At 42.9% G+C, this 17,117-nt stretch overlaps 1 protein-coding gene across 4 annotated transcripts in view; it reads left to right on the forward strand.

Moving 5' to 3' along the window:
* The window catches only part of LOC118769595 (collagen alpha-1(XXV) chain-like), a 151,615-nt gene that overhangs the window by 47,758 nt on the left and 86,740 nt on the right, over positions 1 to 17,117 (forward strand). The gene's annotated exons all lie outside the window — the stretch shown is intronic.

The following is a 17,117-nucleotide window of genomic DNA, read 5'->3' on the forward strand; positions in this document are numbered from 1 at the left end:
GTTAAATGTGTTTTTGCAGTAAGTGTCTGCTTATTTTGTGAATCTATCTGCAAAGAAAGCAGATGCAGATATTGTGTGGGTCAAAAATAGCCGTTTCAGCTGTCAGGGACCTGCTCCATCCAAAGGAAAGGGAAAGCTCTCTGGACAGGGTAACATCCGACCCCCACCGCAGACCCACGAAAGCTGAGCCGGTCCCGTCGCTTCCACCTTTCAGCACCAGCCTAACCGAGCCCGGCCTGGGACGGAGCCGCAGTCAAAACAAAGCAAACCCAGGCCCAAAACATGACACAGCTGCCATGAAGCAGGCCCCTTGCCTTCCGCCCACAGGGGAGCACCTGTCTCCCGTTGTGTGTCTAACGCCCCACACACGCACAACCATGAGCTCAAAGGCAACTACCCGGTGATCTGCTGGTCACGTTTCCACATCAACAGGTTGCCCTGAACAAGTCTTTAAAAAAAAAAACGACACAAGTCAGCTATCTTGACTGTGTGCTCAAATAATCACGCAGCGCACCATTGCTCTGGTACATCAGGGTTTGGCAGCATGTGAACATTATGATCTAAGATAATGTTGCTTTTCACCTGTAGGCTGTTATGACCCTCTTTTTGTGCAAAGTGATATGCTGTAAGCATATTTCTCTTAATGATAATTGTTAGGTGTTGCTAGGCAGATCATTATTAGACAATTGTTACACGTTGAATTGTATGAATGTGTATTAATTCTGTTATCGGTTTGATGCTCATTGGTTGTGTTAGGCTCATGTAGTACCTACAGTATGTTCCTGTTGCTCGCCTTACTTCTGTGATGTGCATGTATTGTGTCCTTCTGTGATGATGTACTGAGTCACTCTGAATAAGAGCCAAGAATTATACAAAAAGCTCCACTCAAAGGGGCCTCAGCTGCATGGGAGGATGAAGCACCCGTTCTCCTGTCTTCTCCATCTCATTTAGGCTTTCTTTCTTCAGTGTCATGAATTCCACACTGAATACAGGCTGATGAGTCTCATCCATGGGGCAGAATCCGTGACTCGTGATTCGTAGACATCTTTCCTCTCGGGGCGCTGGCCCCGTTGAGTGCAGATTGCAGTTAGCCCTGGAGAAGCGCAAGGCTCGAGGAAGAGGATTTCAGTGTAACGAATGTAAGGTTGATTAAACCCCCAGAGCATAATAACCATCCAACTTTCCAATGCGTCTTCCCTAATAATGAAATGCTGGACAAGATCGGTCTCACGTTGCCTCTGTCAGTGGGTCACGACAAGCTGGACCGGGTGTTTACCAGAGAAAAGGTGGTGGGTGTCCATAAAGGAGGACAGCGACTAAAACCCATATGGTTTTTACATTAGTCTTGTCAAGCTGAATTGAGGACAACGTTAAGAATAGGGAGTGCGCTTTCTCACCAGGAAGATCCCGTGTTGCGTGTCCTCCTCTCAGCCCCTGCCCATTTCGCAGCTCTTCCAAACGCATGCAGACGCAGACCTCTGAGTTTAACGATTAAGCCGACATTTTTAAGGGCCTTTTTATAAGGTAATGGTAGGGTAACGAGGTGCTCTGCGGAGGGATACTGCGCCAGGGCCTTGCTGCGGGGGTCAGCCTTGGCTTGGCTTTCTGAGAGCCGTTCATTAGCCGGGCATTCGTAAGGCTCCCTTTTAATTTAAGGTTATGTTTAAACCACTGTGTGGCAATGCTGGAAAGAATAAAGTGGGGCTGGCACTAAGGAGCCAATCCAGAAACATTCGGCACTGGCAGTGGTGAGACTACCCCTATGAAAGAGGTATGCAAAAACAGTGTGCGATATAAAATATATAAAATATATAATATATGATATAAAAATATGGCATATATAGTCTCAAAGAATGTCTGAATTGTTGCCACTTTTATGAGAAGTTTTATGCAGACATTGTGAAATATACTTCGAAATTCATGCAATTATTCAAAATATTGCACCACATATGTACAGAATGGCTTGCATTTAAGTAGCAATAATCCTTTATGTATAATTCATTTTATTTGTCAATTAACCCTTACTCAGGTCGACTCAGAGCAAGTTACAATGCAGAACAGAGACTTATTTCAAATGATAACATGTTAGCTGAGGGGTGGGCAGCTGTGCTGAGGTTGCAAGCACATAGGAACCACCTTTCACTGTTTCTGCTGTGGACAGACCGTCCTGCTTCAGACTAGGCTGTTGTGCATTTGAGAAAGATACTTTATTTCAATTGCTGTGGTGAACTAAATCCAACTGTATAAATGTGTCACTAAATACACTTGATGTGAAACCGTAAAGACTGCAAAGTGTGCTGGGTGGGGGTGCTCTGTTGTGCAAATGGCATGATGTAAGGCTAGAAGCCTCACCCGTGCATCTTGAGGCGTTTTGAAGCGTCTCTTTTTTGCTTTGTTTTTGTTGGTTTCTCCTTGTTTCCCCTCCGAAAATGGATCATGTTGTATGGAATTAACCACATTAAACTCATTAGTCATGCTGCAGAGTTTTAACTTCTGTAGTGTTTTCTTCTGAGAACCAAACAACTCACCCCCCTCGGCATTCCCTTACATAAACCTGTAACGCTCTCTGCTAAATCCTTCCTAACATCGTAACAATAACAAGCACAAAGAGTATGTGAAAAGATGAGAGAAAATCCATCAGCAGGAGTCTGAGTGTATTATATTCCTGCTGTTAACACAGCCTGAGGTGGAGGGATCTAGCGTGTAATGTACTCTGAGCTCCTATTGATGATGTCACAGCCTCTACTCCACTCAAAAGCTATCATAAGTCTCAATATGTCAGTCACCTCATTTCTGCTGAATAAATGCCTAAGCGCTCAGCCATGAGTAAGTCTTCCAAATATTATTCCATGGTATGTTTTCTGGATAGGGTTCCAGTCAGTTTCCACGCTATTGTGAGATTGATGCCCTCCCAAATGGAATTTAGGATTTTAATTTAGTATTTCCATAGAATTTCTGCGTTTCTTCTTTATGTCATGTTCGGTCCTGGCCTAATTAGGTGCAAACTTATCTTTCATATGCATTCCCTCAGGGTGAAACCATGTGAATGTAGGGGTCACTTAGCTTTGATCATTATTGCAATAGCTGAGGAATGGCAAAGTCAGCCATTTCTCTAACCTACCAAAGTACTTAAGTGGTTGTTGAAGAGTATCCCACAGACAGCCTTCAAAAATAATTATTCTTCTGTGGCAATGTTCCTCTGTTTTGACAAGAGAAACTGTTTGTTTAGTATGAAACTGTTGTACTACCCACTCAGGGTTTTTTGCAACTCTGAGCGCTGTTTGTTCCTCAACCAAAATGGCTGATTTTGCATTAAAATGGGGATTTTTTTTTGACGCCAAGGCAACCGCTGAGTGGAGGTCAACTGCTGAACAACCAGTCCGTAACAAAAATGGAAATGGAATTGTTAAAATGGGTACTAATGAGATACTGGCTGGGGCAGAGGAGGAAGAGGATGCGGTCTATTGTGAATTTAGAAAGTTCGGGGCACAGACGATCGGCCCACAATTGTTCAGTCACTTCACATCAGCTGCTGGAGAAGAGTTTTGCTGGTCACCTTTCTGTAAAAAAAATTGTTCCCTCTCTTACAACTGGTCAGTCCTCGACAACTACTCATTAAAATGCAGTTTGACAGTTGACAGTACAAATGTGGCCTTTTCAGCATGTAATCCACAGGAGCAGACTTCATGAGTCATCCTTAAAGAAGTCAAGCCTGTGGTAACTTTCATGCTCCCAATATTAGGATAATGCCAGTGTGGGATTAAAAAAAAAACAGGAGCTCAATTCTTCATGATTGTTTTTATTTTTTCTTGTGCAGGGCTCCTCTGCAAATTACTGGTGCAAATGCATCATAATGTTTTAGTGCATGCCAGGAATATTGCAAAGCTATAAAGGAATAACAAAGGGAAATGAGATTAATAAATCAAGACAATGTGTAATTTTGTGATTCAGCAGGTCAGGCAATAAACATCTCAGGGCTCTGTTGACAGCATATTCTTTTATGTGATTTTTTTTTCAAAAGCAATAACAAGTATATGAGAAAATAATCAAGAGAAAGCATACTGCTTTCAAGCAAACGAGCAGATTACTTCAGAAATGGCTCTGTGACCTGCCAGAGATGCATTGCATCTCGCCTATTATGTTTAAATGCCTATCCCAGCCCTCTAGATTTTGGGACAGTTGCTAAATTACCAGGTGTAGAGCGCAGGCAGTATAATATTTATTATGATCATACTGTGAGCACATATCTCTTACCTGCATCTTATTTAAGAAATATCTTGAACTGGCATGGGAAGTTTTACGTAATCGCCTGTCCGCAGAGCGATACAGAAATGCCTGCCAAGCAATTAAACAGTGTGCCCACTAAAGCTATTAGTTGTTTTTGGTGCTGACCTTTTACCAGTACATAATTGCCACATAATGAAATCTGTTTACTCATTGAATTTAGCCTATGGTCTTCCTCTCACAAATTTATCAGGCTCTTTCTTTGCCCAGCATTCCACATGGTTTCATTATAGCTGGCAGTAGAGAGACAGAGGGCCACATGGCCCTATTTTGCATTGACTGGACTGGCGAATCACTCCTACTTGTCAATGGCCTTGACTCTGAGGACTGTTGTGCAGCTTGGAAGAGTCAGCTGCAAAAAGGGACACCAGCATGAATGACTCCGGACAGTCTCTTGTGAAGGGTCTAGTACCCTGTAGACATGAGGGCTTCAACGCCTCCGGTGGACCACACTGGTTACCTTGGTGCTGTGAGTCTGTCCAATGGCTGGGGTTGCGTACAGAGGGAGAGCATAACAAAGCTCGGAAGTGTATGTTAGTCCTTTACAAGTGTCCATGCTAGGACATCCCTCATTGTTTGAATGTTTTGACACTGCTTCTCCTCCACTTAGACGCTCCCTGCCATATCTTTTGAATGTTTGGGGAACAGCTCCTTAGATACTGGCTTCTTGCATCAGGCTTCAGGTTTCTGGTATTTTCCAAAGCAGCCATGATGCTGCTAATCCTCTTTCCAGTTTCACTTCAGCAGAAACGAATCTCAAACAAAACAAAAACATTGACAAAGCCCCAAATATACATATAAATAACGATAATTTTTCAGACAAGTGAATTTGGGACACTTTTAAGCGCTCAGAAACTTAATGGAAATTTTCTGCAACTTTAGCCGCTCTAAATTTCATGCCTTCTCCCTTCTGCGATGGTTATCTGCTCCCATTCTCCGTGGTTAGCCATTGCCATGGGAGTTTGCCCATGGATCGTGATTCAGGCTAAGCTTACATACCACAGCGACCAACAACAGTACACAAGGAAGCGTGACTTCTGTCATTGTCCAACATGGCTTTTTCTTTTCAATCAGCAGTTACTGGAAACGCTGGTTTAAAAAAAAAAACTACTGGAAACTCCCAACTTATGGGAAGTCCTGTTTGTTGGAAACTGTTTTCAGTAAACTAGAATCTTATCCATCCTCTCACAAAGCCTATGTGTAACTCTCCTCTTGCTCTCCAGATGGTTCTTAAATATAAAAGTTGTGATATAGTTTGTATGGATTTTAGCCATTTATTTTAATTTGCTTTAGTCTTGTGTGTTTAGCTGAGGACTGTGATGCCATCAAAGCAAATCTGGTGAGGAGCACAGAAGGATTGAAAGACTACGGCCTGAATTGAATTTAACAGCAATAGCATTGACATTACTTTTTAGGAATGAAGTTCAAGTTCAAGTTCTCAGGGTTTTTTTTTTCATGAAGTCTCGAGGAGGAATAACAAATAATGCTTGCATCATTTGAATCTGAAAATGTTACAGTATGTGAAGCCTACTTCACCATGAAATATACTATTTGCCTCCCTGCAAAAGAAAGCTGTCTTTGTAAAGTACATGTGATTTTTTTTCTGCCAAGGGTGCGGTAAGGCACGTGTGTAACCTAATACAGAACATCCCACGGGGTCATTGTGTACACAAAACAAAAAAAATAAATAAATAAATTTGATCGCCGCCTTGCTCTGAAACTCCACGGCTGTGCTGTGCACTGTCGCCCCCGCAGTTAAAATGGCTGGCCCGAAATAGCAGCCACGGTTCATATGCCAAGAATTCACCAAAACTATTCCTTGCCCCAGGATCGCCCGAGCTTCTATATTTATCTAATAATGCGCCGTTCGTCACGGTTGGTCTCTGGTTATTGTCGTGTGTGCGATTCTCAAGCAGTTTCCCCCTGAATGCGGTGGTCGTTTCTGATAGTTTCAAAGGATCGTGCTCAAAATTCTGTTCAGTTTTCAATTACTTGCGCTTAGGCCTCAGAGAGGTCGTGAACGCCTCGTAAAAAAACTTGATGCTGTGCCAAAATAATACCCTGCCCTAAAAATCAATGGAACTCATTAAGCAGTTGGATGTTGCAATACATCTTTTATATTGTGTTGTCTAGAATAAATAGGGATGCTACTTTCAAGTAAAAATCCCCAGGCCAAGTAGCAGATTTCACTGTTGCAAGTGTTTGAACTGGCGTAACACAGAGGGAATTGTGCACTGTAAACTTTGGAAACTCTTGCAGACCTTTGTTGATGCCAGTGTAGTTGCTGATGCTTGAGGGCACAGTCTTCACTTCTGTCAAAGTGCATGTTACACTGGTCTTTGTTAACAGCAGGGAACCCATCAGGTGGTCCTGATCCATTTTGTGGTTTTTGAATGACCTTGCTCTCTCTCTGTGTAGGGCCTTACTGTAGTGTGCTCTGGTTGTGTCCTCATTACAGCCAGGATACTGAAGAAGGTCTAGATCAGGATTTCTCAATCCTACTCCTGGAGCCCCCCTGTCGTGCATATCGTCTATCTATCTTTGCTCCAAACACACCTGATTGAAATGACTAACATGCTCTTGATTAAATCAGGTGTGCTCAGCTAATCAAAAGTGCCACTGATGAGTTCAGTCAGGTAGGTAGAGCAGGGAAAGATGGAAAATGTGCAGAGCAGGGGGGGGTTCAGGAACAGGATTGAGAATCAGTGGTCTAGATCATAGGAATGAGCATCTCAGAACAGTGTGTCACTCTGACTCCCTGAGGACCCTCACATCAGGCCCACGTGGAGGTGGCATATGACCTTTAACCTCATCAATTTGACTGACAGGCCACGAGGGAAGGGAATGGCCATTTCTCTCCCTCCACAGAATGCTCTCAAAACAAGCAGAGTTTTCCCTTGCCCAGTGACACTAATACGGACCAGCTTTTCCACCCCCCCCCCCCCCACAATAATCCTTCCCACACCTCCCTGCTCTGAAAACACAGAGGTGTTCCTTCTTCTGCATTCTGATTAAGTCTAATTTAGAGTCTCTGACATGAACATGAACATGAACATCTCATAAGAAGTTGGACTCATTTCAAGTCAAAATGGCATTTAAGTATTTCATAACTTTTCTGGCTTGATTAATAGCCCCTTGAATAGTGTTCTGCGTGCATCATATCATATTACATTACTGCAGAGATTGTTTTGGCATTACTGCGCTCAGTGTTTTTTGAGATCTAAAATGGACTGATTCTCATTTGTCTTTTCCATGGCAGAAAGCTCTTTTCTAGCATGACATCATTGAGACATTCCAAAATGAGAACCGGAGACTGCAGAAGATGGGCACAGATCGCCTAGACTGTCAGTTGTGAATAACTGTTGGTTCAGGTAAGGGGGGGCGGAATATGGCAGGGTCTTTTTTTGGCAGGCCCATGAGTAATTATCTAATGGTACTGGAATAAAGAAAAACATGGGGCTTAGTTTTAACTCTGAATTGGATACCCAGTGGTTCTTGGTAATATTTATACCTCCATGGGTCTTAGCCTAGGAGTGCTTCAGTATGTTTCTATCATATGCATCTACATAGTACAGCCTGATGCCTTGCTGCAGAATAGAGCTCTAAGGAAGTTCTTTAGCTTAATCACAGGAAGCCGTCATTATATAATTGCTCCATTAAGGAAATGTATTCATTAAGCAGCACTGATGATTCAGAAAAGCTGCTCCGAGCACTTGTGTGTCATTGGAAGACATTTGGACTCCAGACCAGGAGCAGAAGTTTGCACCTCTGAAAAAAATTAAGCCGTCTGGTCTTTTTTTTTTTTGGCCTGAATCTTTGCTCTCCATAAATGTGATCTGTTTCTCTCCTGGGCTTTACATGATACAAGCAGGCCATTCTGGTTCAGCGCAGTCTACCTGGAGCCCCTCGGAAGTTGACGCAGGTGCGCTTTAGGTTCCATGGTGTTCTGGGCCGTGGTCCAGGGCTGTGTTCGAGATGGCTCTGTATGAGGAAACCGCCATTTCCTGTAAATCCGAATGACTGTCAGCGGGCCTGGAGGTTACTGCAGCAGCAGTGCCTTATTTTTATTTCCACCAGTGTCTGTGCAGTCTCAAACACTGGGCCCATTCAACAGGAGGGACAGGCGTGGACACACTCGTGTCACAGGTCGGGGACGGTCAGAACACGTTGACTTTGTGAGTACACTTTATAGCAGGACTGCATTCAACGGTCTCGATATGTAGCGAGTGGTGAGACTTCATACTGAGGTCCTGACCCTCGGGGAACAAAAAGTTGCCGTGGCACATATCACAAGCAGTAAGGGGCGCTCTTGGTCTCCTGACTGAATTTTCAACTTGGCAACACTCAAGCATAGTATACACACACACACACTTTAAAATGCTTTGAAGTACTTCAAAGGGATCAGATGAATTGTAGAACTTTGAAAGACTAATTTATTTATTCATTCATCTCTGTAGATCTTGCTCATTCTAATCCAACTGGTGAGGCTGTAGAGAAGATGAGCCCATTGCATTTGCTTTAAGTCAAGTTATCACTGTGATATGATTCAATCTTTATAATCATTGCTACATATGGGTATGTATTTGAGGGTTTTGCAGTTATTACTAAAACACTGTACATCCATACCAGATGGAGGCATAAAAAGTGGGGTTTTTTCAGCAGTTAGGCCCTGACATCAAAATGACCTGAAAATGCTGCTTATATAGTGGCATTTGTACAGTGATCATGGAGTGGTTACTATGCTGCTTAAAAGCTACTAGCTCGTACAATCTGTAATGCAGACATTACAATTTATGATTACATAACCAGATAGATTATTTACTGATGAGCAGGTAATTCATAAAATATTATTTTAAGTGCTGACTTCACGAAACATCCCAATATATTTTTAATATGATGTCTGTACCTGTTGTGATGTTGAAAGGCTTCTCGAGTTATTTTATTAGCTAATTTAATTTTCTAATACTTAAAGCTTGTTTTGAAATTGTACTCATTTGCTGTGGATGGGTGATCCTTATTTCAGCTGACAGGCTCGTTAACTGTGAAGCGCGGTCGAAAAGGGGTGCAGGACAATTACGGGTTTCAAAGTGGGGGTCACTGACCGCCTCTGTCTGTGTCTAACGGGGGAGCTGTCGGCGGATGCCGAGCCCGCCGGAGGGCAAGGGAATGTGTGAGGCGGCGGAATGCTTTGATGGCAGGGTGATGTTTGGGGTAATTATGTAGCAGGCACCCTGACCTGTCTGCCACTGTGGAGGCAGGGCCCCGTATGCCAGCGGACGGGATTCGTGCCCAGGCCAATTTTGCCATGGGCGTTTCTCTGGCACCAGTTAGGAGGGTTTGTGATCCGGGGGGGGGTTCATTGCCCTGCTCATTTTGGTAGTTCATGAGGACAAGGTTTCATCTCCTCTTAGATACGAATCACGCCCGTTCTATTATGACAAAAAGCATTTTGGGGCTATTTGTGATTGTAATGTAATCTAAAATGTAATCTTAGTTCATTTCAGTGCTGTCAGTCTCCCACAGCTCTATTACACTGGCATCAGTTTTGTCATTCCAGAAAAGCCATGCTTTCTGAGCAAAATTTTGTCATTGCCTTGATAACATGCTATTTTACAACTAAATGATAGTAGGTGATATACATGTAGCCTGGCAAAGGCAATATGGTTCGGGTTGAAGAAACATTAACAGAGAGTCATTATCCGTAGCCTGACTGTAATTCATATATCTTAGAAAATCCTACTCTCACAGTAGCATTTAGCTGTTTTTAAGGGACCTAATACTTATCCTAATCCAGGATGAATTACATGTCCGTGTCAAGGCTACATTGTGGAATCATACAAACACGCAGTATTTCCCATGAAATCAGGGGTGGCTCTTTCCTCTGCGAACCGATGAAGGAGGCCAGGGAACAGGAACTGAAATGTGGACCAGGGGGCTGAGTTATATTTAGTACGGGAAGCGATTAAGTTTCTTGCTTTTATCTGGATGGGGATCAAAGGGGTCAAAAATTGGCGACCATGGATCATTTAACAAGGTCAAAATCCAGAGATGGACACACGCCAGCGCTTCTGGACATCGGAATCACACCTTTTTGGAGGCCCGCGGCCTGTGTCTGGTTGCACAGAAGCATTCCAGGCATTCACAGAGGCAAGGGGCGGCTGCTGGCTTTGACTCATTTAGCTGCGCGGATTCAGACCAGGATCAGGCTGCTGTTACACAGGGTCACGTTTAGGTTCCCCCGCAACCAGAGCCTTCTGCTGATCTGAGATCTGTGGCAGCCACGCCACATGCTTACCAACCAGAGTACTTTTCATGGCTTTATCTATCAGTGAGCATATTGCAGCTGGTTGATCAGCTCATTTAATTTACCCTTTTTTGCTGCAGTAGCACCACCCATCTTGTGTTAATCCTCATCACAAACACATGGAAAAACACAGTGCAAATGAAAGTATGAGGCTGCAAGTTTGAATTCTGGGTGGGACACCACCTCTGGGCCCTTGAGCAAGGCACTTTGCCTGAACCTCTGTAGTGAATTATTAAGTAGAGGTGTTGTCCTCAATAAAAGAATCTATTCATATATAAATGATGAGAAAAAATCAGGAGATGTATTCATTCAGAGGTACCAGGACACACATTTTAATAATTTGAAAAAGGTTTCATCCTTTTCATGTGTGCGTACCTTTGGCTGCAGCTGGAACGTTCTGTTTCGGTTACATTAACAGGACGTGAAGGTTCCCAAAGTTCTCTCAGCAGGAAGAGATTAAGAAACGCACTGCTGCACTGTTTTTGTCCCCATAGTCTCTAGAGACCTGACGCTGGCACCGCTAATGGAAGCGCAGCTACTTACCGACTGACTGAGTGGGCAACCTGTACGGTTGCTGTTTCTCAAAGTGTGAACCTGTTTTTTCGAGCATCGCAGGTTCAGCACATTCTGGGGACACATCAGCCAACAGTTTTTTCACAGCAACACGAAGCGCAATGCTAGTTGTTGTTGTGGAAGGCATGCTCCGTTTCAATCCTCTTAGCCACCATTCCTGTTTAGAGGATAGTTATATGGTCCAGGACACACTGAGAAAACGCATTGATCTCCTGAGGTGAAAAAGCACTGATCGCTCAGGTGCAAAGAGCACTGATCTCCGGAGATGGAGTACCACTGATCTCCCCGTGCTAAAGGGCACTGATTTCCTGAGGTGAGAGAGCACTGCTCCCCCCAGAGAGAGCAGTTACCTCTCAAAGTGAAATGGCACTGATCTCCCCAGGTGAAAGGGCAGTGATATTCTGAGGGTAAAGGGCACTGACCTCCCCAAGTGAGAGGGGGGCTGATCTCCCCAGGGGAAAGGACCCCGATCTCCCCAGGTTACGAAAACTGCTTCTGTTCTCTCTCTGCTGCTCCAGTTTCCATGGCAAACCATAGTGGACCTGTGCACACTCCAGGCACTTCTGCAGCTGAGGCAACATTCCATGCTAATTTTGCATATTGGAGTGTTTTGTAACACTTAGCTTTAAGTGACCTTAATTCACTTACTATTAATGAATCATTAACTGACTGATCGGATGGCATATGTTTGTAGTGCATTATGTGCAGGCAAGCTGTTGATGTGCATCTATTAAAGTTGTACTTGTATTAACTGGTGTTACATTAGGTCCCTTTGGAGACATTTATTCAAACTAGGATTAAATTCCCAAAATGAATCATTTTAGTCATTACACTATGTAGCCTTCACTGCAGCCTTACTACAGAACTAGGACAAAAACCTTCTCACCTTTTGGCTTAGAGGAACACCAGCACTTTAGACTAATGCCACTGGTACCACTATGCTTTTCCCTTGTCATTTGATCATTTTACTATGCTTTTTGCACATTGCTTAACACTATATTTTAAAAAAGAAGAACTTCTGCATGAATCTTAACTAAAGGACAGTCCTTTAGCCAACAGTGTGTGGGGCTTTTTTCTTCCTTTTGTATTTGATACATGTTTTTCAAAACCAACGCACCTGTGCCAAGAATCCGAATATTATTGATTTTAAGACACAGAACCAAACCTTCTCTTATTCTTACTGCAGAACTGCCCACCAAAAAAAACAATGCCTTAATTGTTCTAAGCGCTGTACAGAAAGACAGCTTGTAATGGACGTAACAGAAGGAGATGCGATTTTCTTTTTGCTTATTGCCGAAACAGCATGGCTGCAATATTTAATAAGTGTGTCATTTTGATAGTCACAGGCCTAATTAGACTGGCAGCGATCAGCATCTCTCTGGAAGGCTGCCACTGTTATGTGCAAAGTCATAAATTGTGCATAGATGTCGGCACGAGGGAGTTTGCCACATGCTCTTCATAAAGTGTTTAAATATTTACAGCTCCATTGGGGCACTCATGAATAAATTACTAAAGACTTGTAAGATTACCACCGCAACAAGTACTACCAGAATAATTATATTTTATATGATGCTATAATCAGTTGCTGAGGGACCAAATCAATGTTGCTTCCATGCTGTCATTTGTGGGTAAAAAAAACCAGCAAATACACTACAGCAGGACTGGGAGCTTAACATTTTGTGTTATATTTTATTCAATTACATTAGGTTATAATGTGAAATGTAGTCAAAAGTTTCCTGCACATTAATTAAGGGGAAAAACTGGGGAAAAGATGAACGATGGTGATTCAGCACAGCTCAGGCAGTGCTGAATCACAACCTCACAGAGTGACAGCAGGTGCAACAATGACATCACCCATCACTGGAGTGAAAAACCAGTCAGAGGAATCAATCTGAGTCATGTCACCCAGCCACACTGTGGCACAGAATTGGAAAACACAGCGAATCTCATCTGCCTATTCCTTAATTGTGTAAAAGTGGGCTGTTAGGTTGCGGCACTGCAGCTAATGTGATACACCAATATGGAACCTCCAGATGTTAACATATGAAAGGATTCTACCATTTTGAATTAGCTGGAAATTCTTAAATTATGACAGCATCTGTGCAGCATGACTACATTCCAGCCTCTTGATTCAAAGAGATGGTGTAAGACAATATATATGATTTCCATGTATGATCTGAATATACATACAGTGGTACATATGCAGACAGTCTTCATTTAACAGATGCCTTTATTTGGGAAGACTTAAATGGCCTGTGTTTCTTCCTTTAGTATTGTCTACAGCTGGATATATTAAAGAAATAGAGCTTGTGAGGGGTTCGACAGCCATCCCACCACCTTATTCATGCCTGGTCCAACATTGTTCACCCAGGATTTGAACCAGCAACCTTCTCTTCCAAGCTCAGTTTTCTAATTGTAAAATTCCACACCACTGCACCCAGCAGTGTTTTGGTGGGTGGCAGTGTAGCATAGTGGTAAGGAGCAGGGCTCATAACCTAAAAGTCGCTGGTTCGATTCCCTGCTGGGGCACTGCTGTCGTTACCTTGGGCAAGGTACTGAACCCATAATTGCCTCAGTAAATATCCAGCTGCATAAATTGATAACATGTAAAAATGTAATGTACGTAAGTTGGTCCAGATAAGAGGGTCCGCTAAATGGGAATAATGTAATGTATTGCAATGCAATGCTACTACTCTCACGGACTTGATGAAAATGACAGCCATACAGATACTTACAGATGGATGAACAGCTTTCAAAGATGTCTGTTGCCTTGGCTTGCTGTGCAGGTCTGGTTCTGCCCTTAGGACCTTGGGAGAAGGTGAGGATCACAGAGATCAGCATGTAAACCTGGAGGGTAACGGCCCAAAGTCCTGGGCTTACTTGCTCTCAGGTTGGGCGGTGTAGGTCATCTGGGGCCAGGGACTTGTCAGCACAAAGGAAGGTAATTTTATTGTGGATTTTGACTCAATCACTGGAGATTAGCAGGGGACACACAAGGACTGTGTCTGGCCAAAAGCATTCCTCATATCAAGTGTTGCCAGGAGAGATGAGGTAATATCGGTGGCTGGTTTTACTCAATACACTCCAAGGTACCCCAAACTAATGGAAAAAGAAAGGCGCTGCAGAAGCTAGATCAGTCAGTGGACTGAAATTCTGAAGTGTTCTGCAACTACACTGTGATGTCACAGATAGAAACTTTGGACAATTCACTGATACGATGGATTTTTCCATACACATATCACACGCTCCAGTCATTTTGTGTAAGGGGACCTCATATGCAAGTGTAACATGTATATAATAGTTGTGGAATATCATGTGGTACAACTCAGCCAGTTAACAGCAGTACATATAGTTAGTGAATAGTCTCTCTCTCTCTCTGTCACACACACACACAGATACTCACATGTACATATAATGACAAATACATAACATGCAATCAAGCTCAAACATACATGTCTGTCTGGATCCTGTTGACTTCCTTAGCTGCAGGAGATTTTAAGAAAATCAAGTATATTTAAAATATTTTTTTTAAAATAACAGCATTTGAAAGCTGGGTTGTTTCTCCAAAGGCTGGTATTATGCAGGTTTACAGACAAAACTTCAAAATGGGGAACTGGATGGTGAAATCAGTACAAATCTGGTAGTTTGAATCCATGGTTTATGTGAATGTCTGTCCAGGCATCATTGTGCCACAGACAGCCGTTGCATAAAGCAATTACAGCCTGCATTTAATAAAGCAAGCATTTAACGGTGAAGAATTTAATAAAATGAGCATTTAACAATGAAGAATTTAATGAAACACTCATTTAATGATGAAGCATTTTGTAAAACAAGCGTTGAATGATGAAGTATTAAATGAAATAAACATTTTATGGAGAAACATTTAATGTAACAAGCAATGAAAGATACTGAGAGAGTTAAAGAAATGCTGTTGAATGGAACTTTGTGTACAGAGCTGTTAAACAGTTATTACATGGAGCCTGCCTTGGTGTGGTTATGCTCAAAATTAAGGCAATTATTCGGTATCAGTATACTGTATGTGTGTGTGTGTGTGTGTGTGTGTGTGTGTGTGTGTTTGTGTGTTAGCATGCGTATGTGTGTTTATGTGTCTTTGTGTGTGTGTGTGTTCACACGTGAGCTTATGTAAAAAAAAATGCATTGTTGTATGACTATTGTGTTTGCACTGTGTTTGATAGCATATGTGTGTCTGTTGTGTGGGTGCATATCTGTTCATTTGTCTGTTTCTGTATCCTTGTGTGCTGTGTATCCTGTCCTATTGTGTGTGTGTGTGTGCATGTCTGCTCGTGTAAGGGTCTTTGCAATGCGAGCTTTTGTGTGTGTGTGCGTGTGAGTGCACGTGTGTGTGTGTGTGTGTGTGTGTGTGTGTGTGTGTGTGGGGGGATGCGTGTTTACATGCAAGCCTGTGTATGTGTGTGTGTTTTAAAGTGTGTATGAGAGAGAGGGGGTCTGCTGGCAGTTTTCACTTAAGGTATTTCAGACTGTAAACTGATGGGGAAAGCACATTTTTCTTTTGCAGATGTTTAGTCCTGCTTGGTAGAGGGTCTGGAGAGTGTTCAGACAGCCTGCCACTCTTTTCATCTTTACCTGTTTGCTTAGGCCTGTCTGCTAGATCGCTCATGCATCGCCTCACTGTCAAATGCTCCCTCGCCATGCACCACTCTGCTCTTCGTTTCTTTCCCAGAATGATTTAAACTGTAGCAGTGTATGCAATAGCATCACAAGCTAAAGAAGCGATGCTGCTTTTAAAAAATGTGGCACAAGTGTTACAGTGTTAACTTGCAGTTAACTGCATTTCCCCCAGAGCGTAGCGCATTGAAATGAATGGTACCAAAATAATTTGATTGATCATACTGAGGAACTGAGTATCTGATGTGTGTGTGTGTGTGTGTGTGTGTATAATATATGAGTGTTTTCATAAATTCATTTATGCACATATGTATCCATGCACTGTAATTCAGCTTATCATAATTTCCTTCAAATGTCCATATCTTTGTGCATCTCATTATGTGAAACCAATCTTTATATAAATATACATGCAGTGGCTTCTTTGGTTTGCATCTGATGAATTCCCCTGCCCTAGATTCCAGGGAAATCGACTGTAAAGGGACTGATTTGTGCACCTGCTAGTTTCTGTGAGTGATTCAGATGCTAGGTGCACGTATGTGCATAAGTGTCTTGGGATTTTTTGGTTGTGGAGAGCCCGGTTCAGATCCGGCGTCTCCATCCGGTGGCTATCAACTTGATTCAGCTTTGTAATGGATTCCAGACCGCCAGTGGAAAATTGTACCCGCTCACCGGCGTGGAAGATGTCCCACTACACCTGATACACCTACGCTGGCTTTGATTGGAACCGTTCGCAGTGCATAATGAAAGCTGTGTGGGGAGCTGTGCGGGCCGGCAGTTGACTCCCCTTCCGCAGTGCCATTATCCACAACACACACACTCGCCTGCAAGGTGGCCCCGTGTTAGCGAAGATCAGCCAAAAGCGCGCTCTCACCAAAAAAGCACAAGCCCCTCTGGCCAGTTATACAGTTAACGGTTGGGTTAAAAAAAAAACAGACGTATGTGCTCTGAGCATCTTTGTCTACATGATTTCTGTCAATAAATCACGTGTAAACAAGCAATGATAATGGCTGAAAATTAGTTTCAAAGAAATTGTATAATGTAACCACATAATAATGTTGCAGATTCTTGAAGTGGCGCATTCAAGTCAAGTGCTTCCCCTGTCAAAAATTTGGAGCCATAAATGATAAAGATGTCACGTTCACTAGACGAGGTTTTACCGATTGGAAAACAGCATTGGGGTCGGACAGGGGATTCAACAAGCATGCAACTTGCAAGCTTCATACTCATGGGCAGAAATGAGGAGGAGACAGGCAACCAGTGAAACCATAACCATATCTGCAAGGACCAAACCAGAGTGAGAAGAACAGAT

This window comes from Megalops cyprinoides, chromosome 22, assembly GCF_013368585.1.
Source record: "Megalops cyprinoides isolate fMegCyp1 chromosome 22, fMegCyp1.pri, whole genome shotgun sequence".
Classification (NCBI taxonomy): Eukaryota; Metazoa; Chordata; class Actinopteri; order Elopiformes; family Megalopidae; genus Megalops; species Megalops cyprinoides.